General features: G+C 38.7%; 1 pseudogene; it reads right to left on the minus strand.

Moving 5' to 3' along the window:
- Nucleotides 1-292: 292 nt before the first annotated feature.
- LOC118857836 lies at nt 293-1,344 on the minus strand (annotated as a pseudogene).
- Between the last annotated feature and the right edge of the window lie 18,366 nt (nt 1,345-19,710).

Below are 19,710 nucleotides of genomic sequence, written 5' to 3' on the forward strand. Positions count from 1 at the left end.
CTTAAAAATAGACTAACTCGAATGTCAAAAGAGCTCCAAAAAGCCAATGAGGACAAGAATGCCTTGAAAGGCAGAATTAGCCAAATGGAAAAGGAGGTCCAAAAGACCACTGAAGAAAATACTACCTTAAAAATTAGATTGGAGCAAGTGGAAGCTAGTGACTTTATGAGAAATCATGACATTATAAAACAGAACCAAAGGAATGGAAAAAATGGAAGACGATGTGAAATATCTCATTGGAAAAACCACTGACCTGGAAAATATAGCCAAGAGAGATATATTTTTTTTCATATTCCATTTGGTTTATTTTTTAGTGTCCACAACTCATTAATGAGAGAGCGGGAGGTTCAGGAGACTCCAGTTCTGACTCCTCATGCCTCAAACTCAAACTCGAAGTATTGTGGATCAAAATAGTGAATTCAGACATAGCCATCTTCCCCGCCACTGCTGTAGCTCTTGCCATCGGGATGGAAAGCAACACTGTTGATGGGGCCAAAGTGGCCCTTGACTCTTCCAAACTCCTCTTCAAAGGCAAGATGGAAGAACCTGGCCTCAAATTTGCCAATTCTGGTGGAGGTTGTGGTTACATCCATGGCCTCCTGCCCACCGCCCAGGACTACGTGGTCATAGATGGGGGAGAGAGCAGCTGAGTTGACGGGTCGCTCCGTTCTGAATGTTTTTTGGTGCTCAAGGGTCGTGGAGTCAAAGAGCTTGGCTGTATTGTCCTTAGATGCAGTGACAAACATTGTCATGTCTCGGGATGTCTGAATGTCGTTGATCTGCCTGGAGTGCTCCTTGACATTCACCATTACTTCTCCAGACTTGGCGCTGTACTGGTTGAGCTCCCCATTTTCATGGCCAGCAATGATGCACTCCCCCAAGGGTCCCCACACTGCATTTGTGATCTTAGCATCAGCATTACAGGGGATCTTCATGTACGGTTCATTGCTATCGATCTGGCTGGGGTCCCGGAGATCAAAGAAACTGACAAAGCACTGGTAGCCCATCTGCTTGTCTGTGGAGAACATGATGATGTTGCCCTCCAAAATCAAATCCACATGTGCGGACAGCCGAGTTGGTCTTCAGCAGGGCCAGCTGCTTCCCTGTCTCACAATCCCAGAGGCGGCAGCTGTTGTCGGCAGAGCCGGTAAGGACATGTTTGGTGTCCCAATCAGCGTCCACACAACACACAGCTCCCATGTGCCCAGTGTAGGTGCCCAGCCTCTCTCCATTTACTGAGTACCATACAATGACAATGGGGTCTTTGGCCACGGTGAAGAGCAGGTCTCCCTCGTGGTTGTATTTGATCTGCGTGATGGATCATTCATGGCCCTGGAGCTTCATCGCGGCAGCCACAACGACTCCGCGGGCACCACAGATCCGCCCGGCAGCATGAGGGCCCTACCGGAAGAGCCAAGAGAGATAATTTAAAAATTATTGGACTACCTGAAAGCCATGATTAAAAAAGAGCCTATATATCATCTTTCAAGAAATTATCAAGGAGAACTGCCCTGATATTCTAGATGCAGAGGTTAAAATAGAAATTGAAAGAATCCACCGATTGCCTCCTGAAAAAGATCCCAAAAAGAAGACTCCTAGGAACATTGTTGTCAAATTCCAGAGCTCCCAGATCAAGGAGAAAATACTGCAAGCAGCCAGAAAGAAACAATTTGAGTATTGTGGAAGCACAATCAGGATAACACAAGATCTAGCAGCTTCTACATTAGGTGATTGAAGGGCTTGGAATATGATATTTCAGAGGTCAATGGAGCTAGGATTAAAACCAAGAATAACCTACCCAGCAAAATTGAGTATCATGCTCCAAGGCAAAATATGGATTTTCAATAAAATAGAGGACTTTCAAGCTTTCTCAGTGAAAAGACTAGAGCTGAATAGAAAATTTGACTTTCAAAAACAAGAATCAAGAGAAGCATGAAAAGGTAAACAAGAAAGAGAAATCATAAGAGACTTACTACTGAAGTTGAACTTTTTTTTACTTTCCTACATGGAAAGATGACATGTATGATTCATGAGACCTCAGTATTAGGGTAGCTGAAGGGAATATACATACATCATACATACATACATATATGTGTATATATATATATATATATATATATATATATGCACACATAGACAGAGGGCACAGGGTGAGTTGAATATGAAGGGATGACATCTAAAAAAATAAAATCAAATTAAGGGATAAGAGAGGAATATATTGAGATAGGGAGAAAGGGAGAGATAGAATGGGCTAAATTATCTCGCGTAAAAGTGGCAAGAAAAAGCAGTTCTGTAGGAAGGGAAGAAGATTTGATCTGAGGAGGGAATAACATACACACTCAGTTGGGTATCTTACCCCACAGGAGAGAAGGAGGAAGGAGATAAAAAAAGGGGGCACAACAGAAGGGAGGGCAGATGGGGGAGGAGGTAATCAAAAGCAAACACTTTTGAAAAGGGACAGGGTCAAGAGAGAAAATTGAACAAAAGGGCATAGGATAGGAATAAGCAAAATATAATTAGTGTTTCACAACATGAGTATTGCACAAGGATTTTACATAATGATACACATGTGGCCTATGTTGAATTGCTTGCCTTCTTAGGGAGGGTGGGTGTGGAGGGAAGAGGGGAAACAATTTGGAACTCAAAGTTTTAAAAACAGATGTTCAAAAGAAAAGTTTTTGCGTGCAACTAGCAAGTAAGATATACATGCAATGGTGCGTAGAAATCTATCTTGCCCTACAAGAAAGTAAGGGAAAGGGGGATGGAGGGGAGTGGGGTGACAGAAGGGAGGGCTGACTGGGGAACAGGGCAATCAGAATATATGCCATCTTGGAGTGGGGGGGGGGTAGAAATGGGGAGAAAATTTGTAATTCAAACTCTTGTGAAAATCAATGCTGGAAACTAAAAATATTAAATAAGTAAATACAAAAAGAATGCTTGAAAATCCATGATTTAATTGAATATCCATTTTTCCCCTTAAGGAATATACTCAGTTTTGCTGAATACCTGATTCTTGGTTGCAATCCTTGCTCCTCCCTCCAGAATATCATATTCCAAGTCCTTTGATTCTTTAATGTAGATGCTGCTACATCTTGTTTTATTCTGACTGTGGCTCTACCATACTTGAATTGTTTCTTTCTGGTCCTGGTAACTCTAAAATTTAGCTACAATATTCCTCAGAGTTTTAATATTGGGATTTCTTTCAGGAAACGGTCAGTGGATTCTTTCAGTGATGATTTTCCCTCTGGTTTTAGAATATCAGGGCAGTTTTCCTTGACAATTTCTCAAAATATGTTGTCTAGGCTTTCTTTTATCATGGCTTTCAGGTAGTCCAATAATTTTGAAATTATCTCTCCTGGATCTAATTTCCAGATCAGTTGCTTTTTCCAATGAGATATTTTACTTTTTCTATTTTTTTTCATTCTTTTGGTTTTGTTTTATAATTTCTTGATTTGTCATTGACTTCCATTAGCTCAATTCTAGTTTTTAAGGAATTATTCTCTTCAGTGAGCTTTTGTACCTCCCTTTCCATCTGGCCAATTCTACCTTTTAAGGAGGTTTTTTTCCAGTGAATTTTTGTGCCTCTTTTTCCATTTTGCCAATTCTGCTTCTTAAGGCATTCTTCTCCTCATTGACTTTTTGTACGTCTTTTTACCATTCGGCTTAGGCTGGTTTTTAAGGTGTCATTTTCTTCAGTATTGCTTCAGTCTTTAATTGGGAATTTTTAATTTGTTCTTTTTCTAGTTTATTTTAATTGCATGCCCAATTCATCAATCTGTTCTTTCTCTATTATATGTGTGTGCACGTGCGCGCGCATGTGTGTGTTAGTAAAGCTCACCGAGATAAATTGAGTCACTCAAAGAAAACAAAGGCCATTCTGGTTACACTTCCTTATCTCTTTTAATTAGGTCTATTTTGCTTTTGCTTTATCTGAGATAATGATTGCTACTCCTACTTTTTTTTGTTTTTTACTTTAGTTGAAGCTTAATAGATTTTTCTGTACTCTGTGTGTGTCTCTGTGCTTTAAATGTGTTTCTTATAAAGAATACATTGTAGGATTCTGGTTTTTATTCCATTCTGATATCCACTTCTGTTTTATGGGTGAGTTTATCCCATTCACATTTACAGTTATAACCAACTGTATTTTCCTCCATCCTATATTCCCTGTTAATCATCTTCCTCTCTCTCTCTCTCTCTCTCTCTCTCTCTCTCTCTCTCTCTCTCTCTCTCTCTCCCCCCTCTCCTCTCCTTTTACCTTGTCCCTCCTCATAACTGCTTTATTTCTGACCAGAACCTCCCTCAAACCACCCTCCTTTCTAAAAGCCCCCCCTTAATCTTATCCCCATCCCTTCCTACTTCTCCATAGGGTAAGATAGATTTCTATACCCCACTGACTGTGTATGTTATTCCCTCTTAGAGCAAATTCTGATGAGATTAAGGTTCAAGCATTGTCCACCATTCCCCTATTTTCCCCTCCACTATAATAGCTCTTTCATGCCTTTTTGCTTTGTTTTATTTGGTGAGGTAATTGGGGTTAAGTGACTTGCCTAGAGTCACACAGCTATTGTCAAGTGTCTGAGGCTAAATTTGAACTCAGGTCCTCCTGACTCCATAGCCAGTGCTCAATCCACTGCTCTACCTAGCTACCCCTCTTTCATGCCTTTTTTAAAATGTGAAATAATTTACCCTATTCCAATCTTTCTGCATTGTCTATCCTTCACTCAACTACCAAAAATAACATTTCTAAAGCCCAAGTTAGGCTATGACACTTCCCCGCTCAAGAACTTTCAGTTCCTTATTGCCTTGACAATAAAATATAAACTCTTTACCTTGAAACTTAACACCTTTCACAGTCTTTCTTTTCTTTACCTTTCCTGACTTATTTCACATCACTTCCCTTTATGCATTTAACATTTTAGAAAAAGTGATCACCATGTTCCCCAAGCTTCCCATTCCATCTCTTGCTTAACTGCCTTTGAGCAAGTTTTTTTCTCTAAATAACTCAAAATGTGTTCCTTGTTCACTTCAACCTCCTAGAATCCTGGGTCATCTTCATTGCTCAGCTCAGGTGGCAATTTTTACAGGAATCCTTTCCAGATTCCTCCCTCACCCCCAGCAGTTAGTTTTCTTTTTGTTCTCAAATTGTACTGAATTTATTAGGTGTTTAAATAGTGTGTTGATCCCTGTGTTACTGTCATTCATACTTGAAGAGGATCAAAATGACATCATGTTGTTGGGGTAAAGTACAGTGTGTCCTGCAGTGGTAGATCAGACCAATACAAGCTTGTAAGGCTCTACTATGACTTAAGCACAAATAGTCTATTTGAGGATCTGGGATGGAGATGTCTCTAAATTTTTGCAACTCAAATTTCTTTTGAGCTACTGCAATTCTGCTTTGCTCGTAGAGCACAGCACCTTCTTTGATGTGGGTATACCAGGCTTGGCAATCCTGTGCCAGTATCTCCCATGTCTCACAATCAATACCAAAGTTGATCAGAGAAACCTAAAAGTGTTTTTTGTATCACTTCTTCTGACCTCCATGTGAGCTTTTGCCTTATGTGAGTTCTCCATAAAATAGTCTTTGAAGTAAACATTTGTTTGGCATTCACACAATGTGAAACTCTGCAATAGAGTTTGAATGCTAGGCAGTTCAGCTCAAGGAAGGATCTCAGTGTCTGGTACCTTATGTTTTCAGGTAATCTTCAGAATCTTTCGAAGACAATTCAAATGGAAGCAGTTCAGTTTTCTTAGATGGCACTGGTAGAATATCCAGGTTTCACAGGCATATAACAATGAGGTCATCACAAGAGCTCCATAGAGCTGCAGTTTGGTTAACTTATCTGCAGCATTCAAATTTTTCCATTTGCTGTAACTGATGCTTCTATATATGGATGGTGTGGTGCTGACTGGTAGAGAACCTCTTTTTTCTTGGTGTTAATTATCAGGCCCAAATTAGCACAAGTGTCAGAGAATCGATTTATACTTTGTGGCATCTCAGCCTCAGAGGTTTTGTTGAGTACACAGTCTTTTGAAAATGAAAAGTTGTGCACCAACTCTCCCTCCACTTTAGTCTTGCTTTCTAGCCTTTTGTATTGGCAACCAAAAATGGGCTCCTTAGCACTTAGTCAACAAGTGCCCTTGACTAGTTTGGCTTTTTCCCCTGAACTGAATACTGTTTGTATGTTGGACTGGAGTAAGCTTGTCGGCCCCTTCACCTTGCTTCCCTTGCTTAAGCTGATGGAAAGAACCTGTGCTTTCCCCGGCGTACCTTACACCCCCGCAGAAGCTGGATGGTTAAAAGCAGCTCCCGTTGGAGCCAGAGGCTGTCACAGCCACAGCTATAGCCACAGCCACAGCTATAGCTACAGTCACAGCCACAGCTGAAGCAGGAGCTGCCAGTAGCAGAGCTGACCTACGGGAGGAAGCTGAACAAAGACTTCAGGCCAGTGGGTAATCTTTTTACCATAGAGGGGGAAGCATGATTTTGCTTTACGCAATCATGCTTCTCTGTAGCCTCCTGGTTACTCTTTCAAGGCGTACTTATTGGGCCTGGAAGCTTTTGATCAATATATCAAAATGGGGTTGCTGGTTCATGGGTTGGTTACTGTGGAGCCTAAATATATGTTTTGATTCTTCTGCCTTCTACTTTGAGAGTTTCTTATATCCGGCGGTTCCGAACCTTTCAGACATGTTTATGATCCTCTTTGAGATTATAAACTCTGCCCTCCTATTACACCTTTTCAAGTTAAATAATTTACCTTCAGTGTGTGGTTGACTTTTATGTTGTTTTTGTCCTTGTTGAAGGTATGTGACAATATTGAAGAAAACATCATGCTAAAAAACATGGAAGCAAGCACACAGCCCTGTTTTACTCTAATAATGACTGAGAAAGCATGAGAGCATCATCCATTATCCAGAACCTGTGCAAACATGCCAGCATGAAATTTGTGTACAATACTGATAAACTTCTCCAGGCAACCAAATTTCACCATGCTCTTTCACAAGCCCTCATGACTGATGATATAAAAGGCCTTGGTAAGGTTGACAAATGTTGTATACAGAATTCTTTTCTGCTACTGATATTACTCCCGGTGTTCTCAGGTGGCAAACACTATGTCAACTATTCCTTAGCCCTTTCTGAAGCCACACTGGCTCTCAGGTAGATGACCATCTTCCAAGTGAAGGATCAGTTGATTAAGTAGGACTCTTGTGATTGTCACAGGCCAATGTATTTCATTGGATAATGGAGGCCTCCTTGATCTCCTGGGGACTGATCTCCTTTTGCCATATAACCTGGAAGATTTCAGTCAGCTTTTGTATAAGATATGGACCCCCTGTCTTGTAAATCTCTGCCAGAATGGAATCAGCATCAGGCATTTTGCCATATGAAGAGAGCTTAATGACATGCAGAACCTCTTCTTCTGTTGGAAGTTTGACTAGAGAGGAACTGACTGCAACCTGAGGTATGTAATCAATGGATTTATCACTTGTTGATGATGTTCTATTGAGAACATTATGAAAGGTTCAGCCCATTTCTCCAGGGTAGTGTCCTTGTTACTAATCAGTGTGACTCCAGCAATGCTGAGTACTTGAGATGTACCAAAGGTATTTGGCCATAGCCTTCAAAACATTATAGAAGCACCTTGGATTGTTACCATCAGCATAAAATTGAATCTCATCTGCCTTCTTACTGAACCAAGAATCCTGCATTTCTCCAAGCTTTGCTTGCACTTTACTTTTGATAGAGTTAAACACTGCTTTCTTAGAGACAGACAAATCCTCCTGCTGGTAAACCCTGTAGAGTTCTCATTTTTCATTTAGTAACTTCTGAATTTCCCCATCATTTTCATTAATGCAATCCTGATGTTTCTGAGGGTTCTAGCCCAGATGAGTAATTGGGATACTGTACACCAAATCTCTGAAAGCTGCTCACTCCTTTTCTGCTCCACTGTTACCAAGTGTGTTGACTCAGCTTTCCCTCCAACCCAATAATAAACCATTGACTCATGGAAAAGTACTCTAATCTGTTGACATTGAGTCTTCTGATAGTTGTAATGCCTTTTGTTGAATGAGAATGTTTAGCTTGGAAAGGATAAGTCTATGATTGGTCCAGCATTCTGTACCACACATTGCCTTCATCACTCTAACATCCTATCTGCTTCTTCTTCTTACAGTGATGTAGTCTATTAAATGCCAATGTATGCTGTGATGGTGCAACAATGAAATTTTATTGTGTTTAGGTAAATGGAAGACAGGTTGATGATGAGAATGTCATGAGAGACACAAGTCTTCAGCAGCAAGTTACCATTGCTGTTGCTATTTCTGACCCCATTCCTAACAAGTACTCTTTGCCATGTCTGATAATCTGTGCCTACTCTGGAGTTAAAATTTCTCAGAATTATAAGCTTGTACTCTTTTGTCACATTGATTATGAGGATCTCTAGGTCTTCATAATTATTTTAATATCATCAGGGTTCATCATGGTGAAAGCATATGGACTAATGGTGGTAGTGTGGCACTTGCCTTCAAGCGGCAATAGCATGGTTATAAGCCTATCATTCCCTTCTTTTGGGAAGCATACAAACTTGTTCACTACATTGGATTTGATTGTGAAATCTACTCCATCTTTATGGCATTCTTCATCATGGCAGCCACTCCAGAAAAATACGTATCCAGTTCCAACTTCAGTGAGGTGGCCTTCATTTGCTAGCCTTGTTTCACTCAGGGTTGCTATTTGGATGTAATATCTGCTGAGTTACTATCATAAGAGAGAATGTTAAGGGAAAAAATACTATTACATTCTTGATGGAACTGTGAATTGCTCCAACTATTCTGGAAAGCAATTTAGAACTATAACTAGGAAGTCACCAAAATGTCCATAATTTTTGACAATATACTACCACTTTGAAGCATATACCACAAAGAAGTAAAAGAGAAAAGAAAAAGACCCATATACAAAAAAAATATTTATCACCACACTTTACGTATCAAAGAAATAGAAATTAATTGGGGTTCTTCAATTAAGGATTGTTTGAATAAAATATAGTATATTAAATGTAATGTTATTGATGCATTTAAAAAACGACAAGGAAGGAAAAAAATTTCCAACAGATTTAGTGACTTCCTAAGATAATACAACCAAACAGGTTACAGACCTGGGGTTTTCACTAAGCAGTTCCTCTGATTGCAAATTCATTATTCTCTCCATTATACCATATTGCCTCCTTTTAAAGTTCACATGTTATATAACTTTATCTTTTCTTCCTGATTTGACTCTAAGCAATACTACAAATTGTCATAACTCATATAGTACCTTGTTTATAGTAGATACAAAATAAATTCTTTCAGATGGTTGTTTTTGTGAATGAAGTTTTTGGAGAAGAGGATTGGCTTGAACTTATCTATGCATAAGAGGATTATTCTGGCAGCCATATGAAAAGCATATCAAATTGGGTGAGTGGGGAGGATTTGAGAGGACAGCAAACCTGTAAGGAGGCTATTGAAGTAATCTACTAGGTAGTGATGAAAGACCATTACTAACATAGTTGCTTTCAGAATAGAGGAGAAATGACAGATACAAGAGCTGTTGTGGGGACTTAAATCAGTAAGATTTAATAATGGTTTTGATATGATATGAATGAGAGGAGTTAAAATTGTAAATAATTAGTTTCATTATGAGGAATGGATTTGCAAATTGGGAATTTTCCTGATCAGAATTGCACCTTGCTGAAGGGAAGACAGAGATAATATACATAAATCACAAGTGGGAAGGGGGGAGGGTGAAGGAAGGTGGATTACAAACAATCTTTCCTAGACCAGAGTGGTTTCCCATGAAAAACCCACAAATGGAAGACAATACAACAATTCTGGAGTCCTGTGGGAGCAATATTACTCAAGCCCTTGGTGGGGGGGAGGGGTGGTCATTACTTGGTAGGTCACAGGACAGGAGTTCTGTGACAGGACAAGGTTCTACAGTTTTTGATTTGCTTCACTTCAGGTACACAGGCAGAAGGATGCCAGCGATTGTGAGCCTTGTCAAGGTTTGATTGATCAGTTCAAGGTGCACTGTGAACTCTCTCACAAGTGAGGCTATTCTGAAAAATTTAATCTATTAGCATATTCATTACACATATCATATTAATTATTATAAAAATCAGAATTCTCTCTACACCTGGCAAAGATACTGCAGTGGTTTCTCATTACCTTCTCCAGCTCATTTTACAGATGAGGAAACTGAGGCAAACAGGGTTAAGTGACTTGCCCTGGGTCACATAGTTAGCTAGTAAGTGTCTGAGGGTGGAAGATGATACTCTATCCCCTGTGCCACCTAGGTGCCCTTAATTTAAGCAATCGAAATTTTAATAATGAATAATAGCAATCCTCTTAGACATTAGACATTTATTCTTTTTAATGTATTTATTTAATATTTTATTTTCCCCAATTACATGAAAAAGCAATTTTAACATTCTTTTGTAAAAAAAATTAAGTTTTCAGTTCACTCCCCTTTTTCCTCTCCTTCCCTCTAATTGACCAGGCAAGCAATTTGACATAGACTATATATGTGCAGTCATGCAAAACATATTTCCATATGGGTCATGTGGTAAAACACAGACAAAAAATAGAAAATAAAGAAAGTTTTTAAAAATTGTGCTTTAATCTGCATTCAGACTCTATCAGTTCTTTCTCTGTAAACGGATAGCATTTTTTCATCATAAGTCCTTCAGAATTGTCTTGGACCAGTGTATTGCTGAGAATAGCTGTCATTCACAATTCTTTGTGCAATTTTGCTGATGCTGTGTACAATGTTCTCTTGGTTCAGCTTTATTTCACTTTATATCATTTCAGGTAAGTCTTTCCAGGTTTTTATGAGAGCATTCTACTTGTCATTTCCTGTAGTACAATAGTACCATTACAACTGTATACCACAACTTGTTCATCCATTTCCCAACTGATGTGCATCCCATCAATTTCCAATTCTTTGCCACCACTAAAAGAGTTGATATAAATATTTGTGTAGATATAGGTCCTTTTCTTTTTTGTTTTTTGTCTCTTTGGTATACAGACCAAGTAACAGAATTGCTAGGTCAAAGGGCATAGTTCCAAAATGCTCTCCAGAACAGCGGAATAAGCTTACAACACCACCAACAATGCATTAGTGTGTCCATTTTCCCACATTCCTTCCCACATTTGTCATTTTCCTTTTCTGTCATATTAGTCAATCTGATAGGTGTAGGGTGGCATCTCAGAGTTATGTTAATTTGCATTTTTCTAATCAGTAGTGATCTAGGGCATTTTTTCATTTGATTATAGATAACTTTGATTATTTTGTCTAAAAACTGCTTGTTCATATCTTCTGACCATTTATCAATTGGGAAATGGCTCTTATTTTTTCATAAATTTGACTCAATTCTCTGTATATTTGAGAAATGAGACCTTTATCAGATAAACTTGCTGTAATTTTTTCACTGTTATGATTACTGGATATTTCTCTCCATCCTATTTTTCCCGTTGTTTATCCTTTTCTCTCTCTCCTTTCACCGTGTCCACCCTCAAAAGCATTTTGCTTCTGACTACCACTTCCCTCAATCCACCATCCCTTCTATCACTACCTTCCTTTTTCTCTTATCCCCTTCCCCTTCTAGTTCCCTGTAGGGTAAGGTAGACTTCTATACCCAACTGAGTGTGTATGTTATTCCCTCTTTGGGCAATTCTGATGAGAGCAAAATTGAAGCAATCCTCCCCCAATGCCCCCATTTTACCCTCCACTGTAAAAGATCTTCCATGCCCCTTTATGAGAGATAATTTACTCCATTCTACTTCTCCTTTTCCTTTTTCCCAGTGCATTCCTGTTTCTAACCCTTTAATTTTATTTTCAGTTATCATTCCATCATATGTGACAATTTGTGAATTTCTTGCTGCTCCTCTCAGAGCTAATTTTGAGGGGTCTATAAGTTTTAATTTTTTTCAAGGTAATATGATCTAAGTAAAAATGTGGTCGTTGCTCTCTTAGCCTATGCTAAGGTCTCTGAGTGACCACAAGCGTTCTTTCCCACTCTGGAATGGTTATTCCACTCCCCTGTACCCACCAGCTCTTACGTGCTATTGTTCTTCCTCACCCTGGGACTTAGTATTGCAACCCTGATCCCCATATTGGCAATACAACCAAGCACTGCAACCAGTGCCAGCAAGGGAACCCTTGTGATCTCCTTCTGACTAGTTTTTCAACCTCCTTATCATTTGTGAGCTGATAGCTACAGAATTTGCTCCTGCTGCACTACTTCAGTTACTCCCAAGGCCTGCTATTGGTTTGCTGGGCTGTAGTCTTGCACTGTCAGGGCCTATGTTGGAGTCTGCTCCACTTTCACTCTACTCTAGAGTAATAGACCTTCCACGCTGTTAAGTTATCTTAGGCTGGAAAATGGTTTCACCCTATCCTTTGTGGGTTCTGCCACTCCAGAATTCATTTTGAGGTGTTACTTAAAGTTGTTTGAAGAGAAATTTGAGGGCTCAAACTCAAGTGAGTCCCTGCCTTTTTTCTGCCATCTTGGCTCTGCTCCCCCATCTGAACATTTCTTTTAAGTTAAGAGAGCTAGTTCCAAACTACTTTTATTCTTATCTGCATAATTTCTGAATATATATATTATTTCTTGCATGTTTGTTCTTTTTTTAAATAGACTGCCAGTTTCTTGAAGATAAGGGCCAAAATTAGTACTCAATAAACATCCATAAGTTTATTAATTAGTGTTTTAGAAAGCTTCTTTACTATTTGCTTGCAGCACTGTGGGGTTATATGACTTGATAAGGTTCATAGATCGCAGTTGGTATGAATCAGAAGCAAAACATGAACCCAGGTTTTCCTGACTCTGAAGCTAACTTTCTATTATACAACATAGCCTCTGTGTCACAAAGAAAAACAATAATAATAATAAATTTTAAATTATAAGCTCCCAAAAAGAAGTCCTCTCTTCCAGAGCCTAGCATTGTAAATGTATCCAATAAATCCTTGCTAGTTTTCCAAAATATTGGGGGGAGGGGTATACTTATTACAAAAGGATATGGATACATACATAGATAGACAAATAGATATACACACACACGTATACACACATATATACATATATATATGTATGCATGTAGGTATGCGTGCATGCGTGGATGTATGCATACATGCATATATTTTCCAAAGAGATAAATAGACATCCATCAAATCATTAATGGAAATTAAGATTTTACTAAAGGGTTTATCCCATGCAATGAATATGACCTTTCTTACTGAATGGGAGGAAACATATTGACTACTATGTTATAGTGATGAAAATGATGAACAAACCCAAATGAGATATGTGTGAAAGATAAGCAAATGTTCTCAATGATGACTTGGGATGAAGAAATGGATCTCATACTAATAACATATATGGCTGGAAACAGAGGTGTATGAATGAGAGACAATAGATGGACAATCTAAATGCAGCACTGGTAGGATCAGATTGAGGCCTCCAATACATTGAATTGGTCATCTATGGAGTATTTACAGAAGTACTTAGACTCATACGATTACAGACTTAGAGCTAGAAGAGATCTTGGGGAAGACCAATCCATTTATTTATAAAAATGGGAAAACTGAGACCCAAAGAGGTCAAGTAAGATGCCCAAGAGCACAGAGATAGTAAGTGTTTGGATGAGGGTGTACTGGTAATCAGGGCAGTGTTTTTTGCTGTTCTTCTCTTAAGTGCCTTTAATGGTTCTTGCCTTTCAAATGTAATGGCCAGCAAAATGGGATTTTTCACTGCTCTTTGTTTGAGTGCTTCTTGGCACTGAGGTAATCAAGTGCCCCAGGGCCCTGAGATGGATATATAAGATCCAAGGTTGGCATTTGACTTTTGGGGCACACTCATGGAAGGAGTGTCGAGACCCTGGGCAAGTCATAACTGCCCCCCGGCTTTGCTAACCCAGACCCATTGGTTCTTCTCTGGTAACTATGAATTGTGACTTGAATTAGACAAGGTGTGTCTGTTGATGTTTGTAATTTCTATTTGTGTTTGTTCTGAAGTTCAGGATGCTGGCTTTTCCTCCTGAATTAAGTGAGTTATAATTGTACATGTGATTAAAGTGAGATTGTTAACCCCTTAACGTTACTTTCCTTAGTAAAGCAGATCAAAAGAACCTGTGTTAGCAGCCTTCTGTGTGCTGGTTGTTGTTGGTCTTACGCAGCCACAGTAGCTGCTAGCAAGATTGTTGATACAGGCTATCAAGTGCCTTTAATGAGTCTGGCCTTTGTTTGAATGGGGCAGGTAAAGTGGGATCTCTTTGTCTTGGAGTGTTTCTCAGCACTAAGATAATTGGGAATCATTGATTTGTATATGATGTGGTGCTGGTGGTTGAGGAACTTTTCCACGCCCTGGTTTCCCACACCCTGGATCACGAGCCTTGAGCCCCCAGGGCCCTGAACAGCTGTATATGTACTGGAAGGTTAGGGTTTGACTTTTGGGGTTACATTCATTGAAAGAGTATGGGTGATAAGACTCTGGGCAAGGCACTGAAACAGCTCCCCCCAGCTTTGATAACCCGAGTGTTGGTGCTTCTCTGGTAACTATGTATTGCTATGGATAAACTGGTTTGTGTTATTTGCTCTTTTTATAACATATGCTTGTAATTTCTGTTTGTATTTGACCTGAAGTTCAGGGGGCTGATCTTTCTCCCTGAAGTAAGTGAATGATATACGTATGTTTAATTAAACTGAGATGGTTAACCCTTTAAAGTTGCTTTCCTTAGAAAAGCAGATCAAAGAACCTGTGCCAGCAGCCTTCTGTGTGCTCTTGTCAGTCTTTCACCCACAAAACAGCTGCTAGCAACATTATTGTTTCAGAGGGATAAAAGTTAGGCCTCTGAGGCTAAATCCAGAAGTGCACATGAGAAATTAAGTAAAGGTCATAATCTGCATAAGGTAAGGGCTCTCAGTAGTAAGGTCAGAGAGCTTTCAAATTGTCATATCTTAATAAATTCAGTCACCAAATGAGAAATTGCTCTTTCATCAAAATGTGGTTATTTGCTTACCAACTCACCTATAGCCCTAGATTAGTGTGCATTACCAGTTTGGGGATTTTTCTGCAGCTTCTAGATTCCATTGCTCAAAAAAAGAGAACAAAAGAACAACACATGTTTATATACAGTTGTGTATATGTATATATACATATGTACATATATATACACACACGCATACATATATATATAGGTATAGATAGGTAACTATCAATACATATATATTCATATATACACAACACATATATATGCACTTGTTTATGTATATATAGACTTATAGAGATATGTCTATATATGCATGCATACACATATATAATATAAAAATATGAATTATATACATATATACATCTAAACGAAAAACTGAAGTACAATTTTTAGTTTAATATTTTTAAAAGTTAATAACAAATGAAATTTATTAATTTTCTTTTCTTTTTTTGGGGGGAGGGTGTTTCAACAATTCAGCTAGCAGCTTCTGTGGGGGTGAAAACCAACAACCCACCAGCACACAGAACGCTGCAAAAGCCCAGATTCTTTTGATCTGCTTTACTAAGGAAAGCAATGTTAAGGGGTTAACAATCTTACTTGAATCCAACATATGAATATCATTCACTTAGTTCAAGGGAAAAAGCCAGCACCCTGAACTTCAGAGCAAATACAATCAAATTACAAATGGACCAAATACAATTCGTAGTTACCAACATCTGAGTTCAGCCGGGGAGCTCGACAATGGCTGGCTCAGAGTCATGCCTCACTACTGCTGCAGCTCAGAGCTCCGAAAAAGGAAAGCCAGCCCCTGGTTTTATATATTTTGCTCAGTGTCAAAGGTGAGTCATACATGTGACTCACCCACGTGACCTAAAATTGTCACAAAAATGCGACTTAAACCCATGTGGTCTAAAAGACTCTGATGTCACAAACATATCATTCAAACCCATGTAAACTAGGCTTTCCCTTGAGGCAAGGAGGTTGCCAAAGACTCCTAATTTAATCAAGGAAACAAAGTCCAAACTCTTCAAGGGCATTTGATTGAATGAGTGCTAAGAGCCCATCTTGATTCCCAATACAGAGAGGGGAGAGGCAATCGGCATTAAGTGACTTGCCCAGAGTCACACAGCAAGTAAGTGTAAAGTGTCTGAGACCAGATTTGAAATCAGGTCCTCCTGACTCCAGGGCCTGTGTTCTATCCATTGTGTGTATGTGTGTGTGTGTGTGTGTGTGGTGTGTTAATTTTCTATCATTTGCAGATAGGATTATTTTAGTTGCTGGAAGTCTCTAAATCTTAACTTTCTCCCATCAACGACATCATACATTTGAGGCAAAGAAGAATGCACTTTAAAAACCATGTTGTTGACTCGTCACCAGTCAAGCATACACTTTGAATTTGTTTTCCTTTAGTGATGATGGATAATATCAAGCCATACCCCTAGTCTGATTCATCCCCAATAACATGTCTTTGGAAGACAGCTGACTTTTATAGCTTCTGTTCCTGCTCTAATGTTCCTTCTAGCCTTTCCTAGACCTCTTTTGCTGGTACTGAGGGAACAAAAGCAGTTAATTAAAGCTGAAATTAGCATGGTTATTAATTAATTTCTCCATCCCATACTCTCCTGAAGTGAGTCAAACTTCTTGCTCTGCAATGACACAAGGTAACCACGGTGCAGTCGATAGTAGCACAATACTCTGCCTCCTCTTTATTGAAGCATGTACATGTATGTATGCATACAAGCATATATGCATATATAACACATACGTGTATGTCTATATAATTATGTATGTATAAATACATATGTGTGTATACTTCTATATACACATATATAATTGATCTGATTTGAATTTAGTTTGCAAATTTAGATTTTGAAACATTTTAGCTCTTCTGTATAATGGAAAGCAACCATTCCTTCTCTGTCTCACAGAGTTGTTGCAACAATCACTTGAAAACACTTGGAAACTATAACTTACTACATAAATGACACTTGTTCCGTGATCCACCCTGTCACTAGGAGCCTTTCCCTTTGAACTTCACAAAGAATTTGAACTTCTCTCATCTTCTCTCATCTACTTGTCATCCCCCTCCTAGAGCCCAAACAGGATTAGAGCAGGAACGGTGTCTTCTCTTAACTTTCTATCTCCCCTGGTGCTTCTAGTATAGTAGAAACAATATTTTTTCAGAACAATACAGAAAATATTTTATTATGTTATATGATAAAATTAGCAATATAATTATTGCTGACTACATAATTAAATCTTAATTAAGGCATGATTACTACAAGCAAGATCTCTTGATATTCAGTATCCATATTTTATATTTTCCCCAGATTGAATCTTACCATTTTTAGCATGTTGGCGACACTTGTGACTGCAGTCCATTGTGCTTATCCACTCTTTCTTGTTGGATTTCTACATATTTATTTGAAAGAGAATCAAAGGATATACACTATGGAATAATAAGGAAGAAATAAGTCCTCAAGGTTACTCCTCAAAACTGAATAGACTTTCCAATGCATTAAATCATAAAAATAATTTTAAATGTTATTTTATTGTTATTTTTGTGCTTATATAGTATTTTGTTTTCTCCACAATTGCATATCAAGAAAATTTTTAGCATTCAGTTTTACAAGATTTTGAGTTCCAAATTTTTCTCCTTCCCTCTCTCACCTCCCCTCTTCTGAAAACGGTAGGCAGTTTGATATAGTTTATACATATGCTATGATGTAAAATATATTTCCATATTCATCTATTTTATTAAGTTATTATTAGATGTCATGAAAACTCAGGAGTTAACTGTTATTCTCTGCCAAAAGTATTTGTTAAATAGGAAAATTTTATTCAAATGCTCCAGATTGGGCTAAAGCAATTCATAATAGAATCATAGCATTCTAAAACTTGAAAAAATATACCGAGTTTATTTAAATAACTCCTAGTTCATAGGTAGGACTTAGCCTAAATCAGTTCAGAAAGATAAATATCTACTATGCATTAATATCTTTACCACCTGAGTGACATTGTTTAATCATGTTCGGCTCTCCATGACCCCATTTGGAGTTTTCTTGGCAAAGATATTGGAATGGTTGGCCATTTCCTTCTCCATCTCATTTTACAAATGAAGAAACTGAGGCAAATAGGGTCAAGTGACTTGCCCAACGTCACCCTGCTAGTAGGTATCTGAGGCAGGATTTGAACTCAGGTCTTCCTGACTCCAGGCCCAATGCTCTATCTACTACATTATCTTTCTACTGCTCACCACATGAATGCCTCCCTGGAATATTTTAGATGAGGGACTCCACTATTTCTGCTAACAGAATGCATGCTTAGCCTATGCTGGAACTTATTTTGAACTGAAGTTTTTTATCAATGTTGAAGGATGGTATAAAGTATTAAGTATAAATACCTGCTACGAGATTATTTCAAAACTGAAGCATCAAGGATAACGGATGGAAAAGGAGACCTTATAAGCAATGATGATATTGATTCAAGTCTTGTTTTTGACACTCACACGCTATGAGATCCTTGAAAAGTCATTTAATCTCTTATGGCTCTGGGCAGTTCTCTAAGACCCTAAGTTTCAGACAAGCTGCTGACTTTCATTGGTTTCCTCACTCAGGAGTTTCCAATATATAGTGGAAGTATGCACTGTTATGTGATCTTGTGAGATTTCACAGATGCCATTTTGTAATGTGGAGTCCATCTTGTAACTCTGAGTTGTGACATAATTTTAATTTACTGTGAAAACTTAGTAACTGGCTTGCTGAACCCTCCCACACCTTGGCCTTCCCTGACTATGTAGTCTGATAAGCAAACATCTACTACACCATTTCTTGGCATAAGGCCATAAATATGGTCAAAGGTTAGAACACTGGGCCATCCTTCATTTATCTTGCACTTGGAGATGGTTGGGGGAAATGTCCTCAAAGAACCCTATACAAACTTCACTCAAATTCCTAGTCAGCAGAGCAATGACTGCCAGTCACTTCATGACAATTGTTTCCTTCCCTCAGCTTATGACTGGAGATGAATTCTTTGCCTAATTCTTCACTGAGAGTGTCATACTCCTCTTCTGGTATTCCTCCCCCTGCCCCCCACCCCTTCCTTCCTATGGTTGCTTAAGTTATTGCTGGTCTCTGGACCTTCATATCAACCATTGGATCCTGGTACAAGTATCAATGAGCCACTAATAAAACCTCATGGAAGGACTCTTAGAGTTGTCCTTTCCTGTCAGAATCCAACTGAATGACTTATATGGGTAACAGGTCAATCCTGGACCATTTGTACCTCCCTTTAGCTCATGTGTCACTGAACATGACCTCTGTAACAAGACCTCTCAGGAGCTTCATATTCTCAGACAGAACTATCTGCCTTCACCAAAATGATCAGGGATCAAGAGTTTGAACCACATGCCCTAGCTATTAGAAACTTTCCCCTTCCTCTTACGTCCATAATTCACTTAACAAGACTGAGGTTAGGATTCTCAACAAAGATTCTGGACAAGATTTCATTGAAGAGAGCAAGGTCTAAGGGCCTAACATCAATGCTCCAATGACAAGGAGTTCCCCTCCTTTCTTGTCCATTAGATGTATAAATCAATAACCGTGGCTTATTGCTGTTGTTCGGTGGTTTCAATCATGTCTGACTAATTGTGACTTCATTTGGGGTTTCCTTGGCAAAGATACTGGA

Source organism: Trichosurus vulpecula, chromosome 7, assembly GCF_011100635.1.
Source record: "Trichosurus vulpecula isolate mTriVul1 chromosome 7, mTriVul1.pri, whole genome shotgun sequence".
Lineage (NCBI taxonomy): Eukaryota > Metazoa > Chordata > Mammalia > Diprotodontia > Phalangeridae > Trichosurus > Trichosurus vulpecula.